Source organism: Amblyraja radiata, chromosome 26 (genome assembly GCF_010909765.2).
Source record: "Amblyraja radiata isolate CabotCenter1 chromosome 26, sAmbRad1.1.pri, whole genome shotgun sequence".
Taxonomy (NCBI): domain Eukaryota; kingdom Metazoa; phylum Chordata; class Chondrichthyes; order Rajiformes; family Rajidae; genus Amblyraja; species Amblyraja radiata.
In genome coordinates, this window is record NC_045981.1 from 26,322,559 (window position 1) to 26,331,020 (window position 8,462).

The following is an 8,462-nucleotide window of genomic DNA, read 5'->3' on the forward strand; positions in this document are numbered from 1 at the left end:
CACGGACTAGAGGGGTCGAGATGGCCTGTTTCCGTGCTGTAATTGTTATATAGGGGGACTAAGTCGGTGCTGTGCCTCCTGAAGTCGACAGGAGAGAGAGAGGGTGAGAGTGAGGTGAGGGGAGGTGGGGAGCAGGGAGGGTGGAGGGAAGAGGGTAGGGGTGTGTGGAGGGGAGGGGAGGAGTGGGAGGAGAGGCGGGGGGGGGAGAGGGGGGGAGAGGGGGGGGGAGAGAGGAGGGGGGGGAGAGGAGAGGGGAGAGGGGAGGGGGGGGGGGGGGGGGGGGGAGGGAGAGGGGGGGAGAGAGGGAGGGGGAGAGAGGGGGAGAGGGAGGGAGAGAGAGAAAGAGAGAGGAGGGGAGAGAGAGAGAGTGCCTTTTTAATTCAACCCAAACAACCATTTGCAGGCAGTGCTTTTTTACTTCAAATTAACTATATTTTCATTTTCAAACCAAATTAAGGGTACTCACAGTGCTGTAGACATTTGTTCATTGTCATTCAGAGCTCAGAGTGACAGAGACTAATTGACAGAGCTCCAGCTTGCAGAGACTAATTGAGGCACACAACTTCCTGGTTTTATAGCCCGTTCCCCTGCCTCCAGCGGGGGCAGCAGAGAGAATGGGGAATTTTGTAAAAACATTAATATCTCTGTTATCGACAGGAAAAATCCTCGGCACACATACGGCGGATGACACATCTGAGCAAAGTGGTCAAAAATGACGGCCGTAGGTGGCGGCGTTCTCTCGGAACAGACTTTTAGTAATATAGATATATATAGAAGATATCTGAGGACACTGGGAAGTTAGAGTTGACATTGCAGGAGCCCTCACAGAGATTTATGAGTCATTGTTAAATAAGAAGGAACTGCAGATGGTTTCTTTACTCAGAGAGTGGTAGCGGTGTGGAATGAGCTTCCAGTGGAAGTGGTGGAGGCAGGTTCGATGGTATCATTTAAAAATAAATTGGATAGGCATATGGATGAGAAGGGAATGAAGGGTTATGGTATGAGTGCAGGCAGGTGGGACTAAGGGAAATAATTGTTCGGCACGGACTTGTAGGGCCGAGATGGGCTGTTTCCGTGCTGTAATTGTTGTATGGTTATATGGTTTGGTCATGTCATATCCATGTTCTCCAGGGATGCTGCCTGACCCACTGAGTTACTACAGCATTTTAGACAATAGACAGTAGGCCATTCGGCCCTTCGAGCCAGCACTGCCATTCAATGTGATCATGGCTGATCATCCCCAATCAGTACCCCGTTCCTGCCTTCTCCCCATATCCCCTGACTCCGCTATTTTTAAGAGCCCCATCTAGCCCTGTTGAAAGCATCCAGAGAACCTGCCTCCACCGCCCCCTGAGGCAGAGAATTCCACAGACTCACCACTCACTGTGAGAAAAAGTGTTTCCTCGTCTCCGTTTTAAATGGCTTACTCCTTAAACTGTTGCCCCTGGCTCTGGACTCCCCCAACATCGGGAACATGTTTCCTGCCTCTAGCGTGTCCAAACCCTTAACAATCTTATATGTGTCTTTCTGTGGTTTATGGAGCCATCTGCTGTGGAAATGTTGAATAACAGTTCAACATAACAATATTGATTAGTAGGACTGGATGTTACAATCCCTAAGGTTTTTCACTACAATTGACATTTGGTATTCTTGGGGATGACCACTAGGTGATCTTTCTACCAATCACACATCTTCAGTTGTGTACCTCAATGTCACTGGGTGTTTCAGCCTTTTATCACAAGACACCCTCAGTCGAGGCAGGCCCACCGCAGGGTGATCAGCCCTGGGTGTGTGTCTTATGGTTAGCCTCTAGATGGTCACGTGGCAGTCCAGACAGCATCTTTTCTCTACAGCCACAGCCATTGACTTCTCCATTCGGCTTTTTTCCTTCCATCTTCCTCTCTACCGCTGACTGTGGCTGGTTGGGCTCTGGACTCGTGTCCGTTGGTGGGACAGTACTTGGTTGAGCTTCGCCTGGGGTGCTGATACGCTGTGGACTGTGGTGGTTAACCTGCCACTGGGCTTCACTCGACTGATTTGGCCTACCTCTTAAAAAGTAATGGTCAAGGCGAGGCCCCACACCAAGCTCTCCCAGGCACTTTTCCCTGCCCTGGTGGATCTTGAGACCCTTCTCTGATGTTATCTTTTCCCAGCCACAGATGCAGCTTCGTAGCTTATGTCCTGCCGGTGCTGCTGCTTTGTCAATTGCTGTGCTAGTTGTCTTATTCATAGTCAATTCCTTCCGTAGCAATATACAGTACATGTAATATAATAGGTAGATCAACCTTGATTGAATGGCGGAGTATACTTGATGGGCCGAATGGTCTAATTCCACTCATATCACGAATGAACTTATGAATAACATAACATCAGTCCAAATTGATTCGTAGGTCATTCATTCTAGGGGTTGTGCTGGGATTCAGAACACCTTGCAGATACATTGTTATAGTCAAATGCCTCTTGTGCTGTCTACTGAGGTAATAACCACTGACATTTTCTTCCCAGCCTTCCCACTTACTTTGAAAATCAAAATAAAATTGTGGAATCTGGTCTGAAATAGAACATAGAAATAGTATCAGACAGGAATGGGCCCTTTAGCCCACAATGTTTGTGCCGAACATGATGCCGAGCTTAATAGTCAATAGTCAGATTTATTCGTCACATAGACAATAAAGTGCAGTGAAATGAACTTGCCAGCAGCGGCACAATAAAAAAGAACACACAATACACAATAAACATTTAACACAAACATCCACCACAGCATTCATCACTGTGGTGGAAGGCACAAAGTTCAGTCAGTCCTCCTCCATTTTCCCCCATGGTTGGGACCACAAACCTCCGCAGTTGCCGCTGCGGACGTCCAGATGTACAGGCAAGGTAAGTCCCGAATCGGTGCTTCCCTACTGGAGATCGCGGCTTCAAGATGTTGTAGGACGCGGGCCGGCGGTTGGAGCTCTACTCCAGGGATCCCCGGCAAGGGATCCCCCTCCGGATGGTGAGTCCCCGCCACGCCCGCGGTTAGAACCACCGCAGCTTCAGGCTGCCGCGGGCCAGCAATCGGAGCACTCCCTTCTGGCGACCCCCGGCGAGAGCTCGCCCGCTCCACGATGAAAAGTCCACGCTGTGCCCTCTGCTGAAGCTCCGGGCCCGACTCCGGGGAAAGGCCACACCAATCCTTGGTGTTAAGCCGCGAGGAAGGCGACATGGAAAAAGTTGCCTCTCTGTGGAGGAGGCGACCAAAAGCAGTTCCCTCTTACCCCTCACCACCCCCACATGAGACGCACCAAGAGACATTAAAACAAACATTTGGACACTAAAAAAACAAAAAAAGTGGAAACACGCTGCTGGCAGGGCAGCCGTCTCGCACCGCCCCCACCGACTAACTGATCTCACCTGCCTGTACACAATCCATATCTCTCTATTCACTGCACTTCCATGTGTCTATCTAAATGCCACTATCGTATCTTCCTCCACCATCATTCCTGGCAGTACATTCCAGGCCCCACCACTCTGCGTAAAGAAATTGCCCTGCAAATTTCCCCCTCTCACCTTACAGCTATGCTTCTTGTTGGACATTTCCACCCTAGGAAAGGTTTCTGACTGTCTTACCTGATCTATGTCTCTCAGACACAAAAAGCTGGAGTAACTCAGCGGGTCAGGCAGCATTTCTGGAGAAAAGGAATAGGTGACGTTTTGAGCTGTCTGATCTTCAGATTTTCTCATTATTTTAGATACTAATATTAAGCATCCACAACTCCTCAAAACAATCCAAATTCTCCCTGTTGCTGAACTCCTCTAATCCAGGCAGCATTCTGGTAAACCTCATCTGCATCCACTCCAACTCATCCACATCTTTCCTGTAATGAGGCGACCAGAACTGCATGCAATACTCCAAATGTGGCCTAATAAAAGCCGTACAGCTACATCATGACTTCCTGACTCTTATATTCAATGCCCCTATTAATTAAGTCAAGTGTATCATATGCCTTCATCATCACCCTATCTACTTTTCATGGGGCGACTTGATGCAAGAGTTAACCGGAGTTTAACATCGTGGGAACCTCGTGCGATAACAGTGCGGCATTCGTGGACCACCGTAGCGCTAACGGCAGGTCATCGTGTAACTTGGTCACTCGGGAGAAAATTCAAGAAAGTTTGAATTTCTCCAAGATTGACTTGTACACTTGTGGTTGAGTATTGCAACATTATATGAACGTAGTGGCCAGTGCGATATCCGTAATAACTCTTGCGGGTACCGTGGGAACTCCTGCGAACGGTGAACCCGAATTATCTTATGTGGGATTGAATTTAAAAAATAAATAAAAATAAAGATTTGCATCCGCATATGGACATCAACTTATTCATGAGTTATGTTAATGAGATTCAAGAAAATAACTATAATCTTTAAAAGGGACTTTAAAAGGGACTTTACTAAAAGGTTACGCATTTTTATGGTCCGTGAGAAATTTTTCACATGTACTTCTTTGAGAGATACAGGTCGGAGTCCTCGGGTCCAGGGGTCCGGAACGCTACCAATCAATGTTGTACAGAGACCCGTGTAAGGAGTGAACTGTACATGCTGGTTTAAACCGAAGACAGACACAAAAAGCTGGAGTAACTCAGCGAGTCAAGCAGCATCTCTGGAGAAAAAAAGCTGATGTTTCGGGACGAGACACATCTTCAGACTCAATTCCGATTAGGCTGTCTGAAGAAGGGTTCCGGTGTTGGGGGAGTCCAGAACCAGGGTCCCAGTTTTACAGTCTACCGTGGGAACTCTTTAACTCAGTAAAGTAAAGTAGCCTTTATTGTCATATCAGCGCACAGGCAGCAGTTGACTGTTGCTCTATTCAGTTTCCCAGGGGGTCGGGACGGGACTGGAGTTGGGAGAGAAAGGTGGGGGAGTCGAGGGAGAGGAGGGGGAGACAGATGGGGGTGTCTTCATTTACTGACGGCGGGTGTCTGTCACTGAAACAGGCAGGTGAGATTTCACATCCACCTTGTGTGTGCCTCTCTCTCTCTCTCCCTCCCTCTTACACAGGCTGAGAGACTCTGCCTCTGTGAGTGTATGTCTCTTTCTCCCCCTCTCCCACACACAGTAAGACCGAGGTACTGTGCTCAGTCCATCTGTGTCTCCCACATACACAGTAAAATATGTCTCCAAATGAGCCAATTCAACCAAGGGAGGATATATATAGTGTGTGAAAAAAAAAGTTACATCATTTGTGTCACGTGTAGTTCACGATGTTCATTCAAGATTTAACGGGAATGCTCGGGAAACGGACAAGTCACTCGCACAAATAGCAGAAATGCGAGTACCGTGGGAACTCTTTATCTACTGCCGTTATATCGTGCGAGACTCGTGCTGGACCACGACCTCTTCACTCTGGTGACATCTTGCGTCAACTCGCCCGTGAAAAGGCCGCTTTAGTGAGCTACGAACTTGGCCTCCAAATCCCTCTGCACATCAATGTTAGGGTTCCTACCATTAACTATAACCCTTACATTCAACCTCCCAAAGTGCAACACCTCACAATTGCTTGTGTTAAACTCCATCTGCCAGTGCCAGTCATTGAAATCACTCAGCCATGCAGACTCCCTAAGGAAACATACCACACATGATCAACCTGTACACTGAAGAAGGAACTTTCCTCATGGTTCAGGTTATTAATGGGAACCCATCTGGGCACAAATAAAGTTAACTGCAGCCTGGACTCGAAGGAAGCAAGCAGTGCTGGCAAAGCCATGTCTGATATAAGACACCCATTTTTTAGAGACAACTGGATAAAGCCATCGTCCCATGCTGCACATTGGGAGACACACCACTAATCCGCTATGGCCACATTCCTGTGGTGAAGAAGATGAGTCAAAGTGATGGAATTTGAACTCTCATCTCTGCATCAGTAGTGCAGAACCCTGGCTGTTAGTCCAGTAACTAAACCACTGTGATGTATTTCCAGTCCAATGAGTTGGGGTTCACACCCAATGAAAATGAGAAATTGATCAGTGCATGAGATCCTTAGTTATAGGTGCAGAATTAGGTCATTCAGCCCATCAAGTCTACTCCACCATTCAATCATGGCTGATCTATCTTTCCCACTTAACCCTATTCTCCTGCCTTTTCCCCATAACCACTGACACCCTTACTAATCAATAATCTGTCAATCTCCATCTTAAACATATCCATTGCCTTGGACTCTGCAGCCTTCTGTGGCAATGAATTCCACAGGTTCACCACCCCCTGACTAAAGTGCAGCCTTGAAGGATAGTTAAAGCAATGTGGTTAAAATGAAAATGCGGTTAAATTGTGAATGTTCCCACTGGAAAACCGGGTAGTCTCAAAAAACAGCAACTTCTTGTTATGAGGCTTTGTTGGATGCTAGAAGCAGGAACAAGGACAGAAACTGTGGAAGTTAATTCCACAACTGAAAGCAAAAGCTTTATATTTTCTGTAAATCAGGACCCTCATAAAATTGACAGTGGAGAAGGACTATTTAGCTCTTTTATAATAACAGTTTAATAAAAAGTTGTTAGTTTTGAAGAGTAAAAACAGATTTAGGAAAAGAAAGACATTGAGCAGTCAAGTGAAAATCAAAATTGTTGGTAAGAAAATACGGATACATGTCAATGGTTCAATTTGGAACAAGCAAGATCCAAGGCAGTATATCAGCTTTTACTTTAATCATACACGTACATTCCAGTCTTTATTTAGCACCCTATAATAATGAAAGCGGTTATTAAACATGCTTCAAGTTACACTGTCTGGGAGAATTATTTTGTCGTTGTTCAGCCAGTTTGGTGCCAAAGAACAGCTGAAGGTAGCAGGAGCCAGGAAAGGGGAAGCTCTCAACATTACTTTCTTCCTGAATATAAATTCAGGACCCAAGTTCACTTAACTACTTATATCTTGCTAAAAGTTAAAATGACAGCCTTACACCTTGAAAAAGGGTTTCTTCACCACCAAGAGGGAAACCATCAGATAACTCCCGGGTCATGCAGATAAATACTAGACATGGAATTAAGATTTGGTTTGAATCTCATAAGATTAAGTTTTTTGCAGTACTTATTTCAAATGCTTTGTGGATTTTCACGACAGCTGGAATTAACAAACCAGTTACAATTCAAGGTGCTTCAAAGTACAGTTTAAAAGGTTGTACTTCTACTGAAAATGGAACTTGATGATTTATGCCGAAACATTGTCACTGTATGGTGAAATTATGCTGGCATGAAATTGTGATACAAAGTGGGTGATTGATTTGGGATGGTGGATGAATTGGCTTTGACTGGTTTGCACAAAATTACTTAATTTCTAGGATTTTTTTTTACCATGGACTGTTGTTGAACAATAATGAATTGTCAACAAAAGTGAAAATGCCCATAAATATCTTCATCTTTCCTTATAACCTATACAGGGTTAGGATCAAAGCAAATGTCAAATGCAACACCTCTGTCTGGCGGACAAAATATGTAATTATGTTTAGCATCAGTACATTTACAGTTTAGAGGTATTGCATATAGTATATCAAACTCATGGTCAAAATCTCAGGATTCAAGTTGCAGACCGAATCAGATGTGATTGTTCTTAAATGACTGATCCAATATCAGACAATGGCAGCTGACATGATCCTTTCTCTGTTATCATCCACTGCGATTTTGGTCAGCATGGACAAGGAGGCCCAAAAGGCCTGTTTCTGCGCTATACAGCTTTATGACTATCACTGTAAAAAAATGAGAGACTGAGATCAGCTGCTACCTCTGAATCTGATTTCTCTGAAGAAGGGTTCTAACCGAAGGGTCCTGACCATAGCATCGACTGTCCATTCCCACCACTGATGCTCTCCGACCCACCGAGTTCTTCCAAAACTTCCCATTCACTCAGAAATAGCCTCAAACTCTTCTGTGACGCATATCATAATTTCTTTATTATTCATGCTGCCAGTCACATTTCAAAAGTTTACGTTATTTTTCTCCAACTTTAGTTGAAGTCTATTTAAATCAGTTCAGTATAACTTAGCAACAATATTTAACGTTTGACATAAATTAATTTAACAGTAAAATAAAAGACACATCACATTACATATTCACTTTGGTAGCAAAAAAAGGAAGGCAGATTATTATCTAAATGGTGTCAAGTTGGGAAAAGGGGGAAGTACACCGGAATCTGGGGGGTCCTTGTCATCAGTCAATGAAAGTAAGCAGCAGGCAGTGAAGAAAACAAATGGCATGTTGGCCTTCATAACAAGATAGGAGCAACGAGGTCCCTCTGCAGTTGTATAGGGCCCTAGTGAGACCACACCTGGAGTATTGTGTGCTGTTTTGGTCCCCTAATTTGAGAAAGGACATTCTTGCTATTGAGGGAGTGCAGTGTAGGTTCACAAGGTTAATTCCCGGGATGGCGGGACTGTCATATGCTGAGAGAATGGAGCGGCTGGGCTTGTATACTGGAATTTAGAAGGATGAGAGGA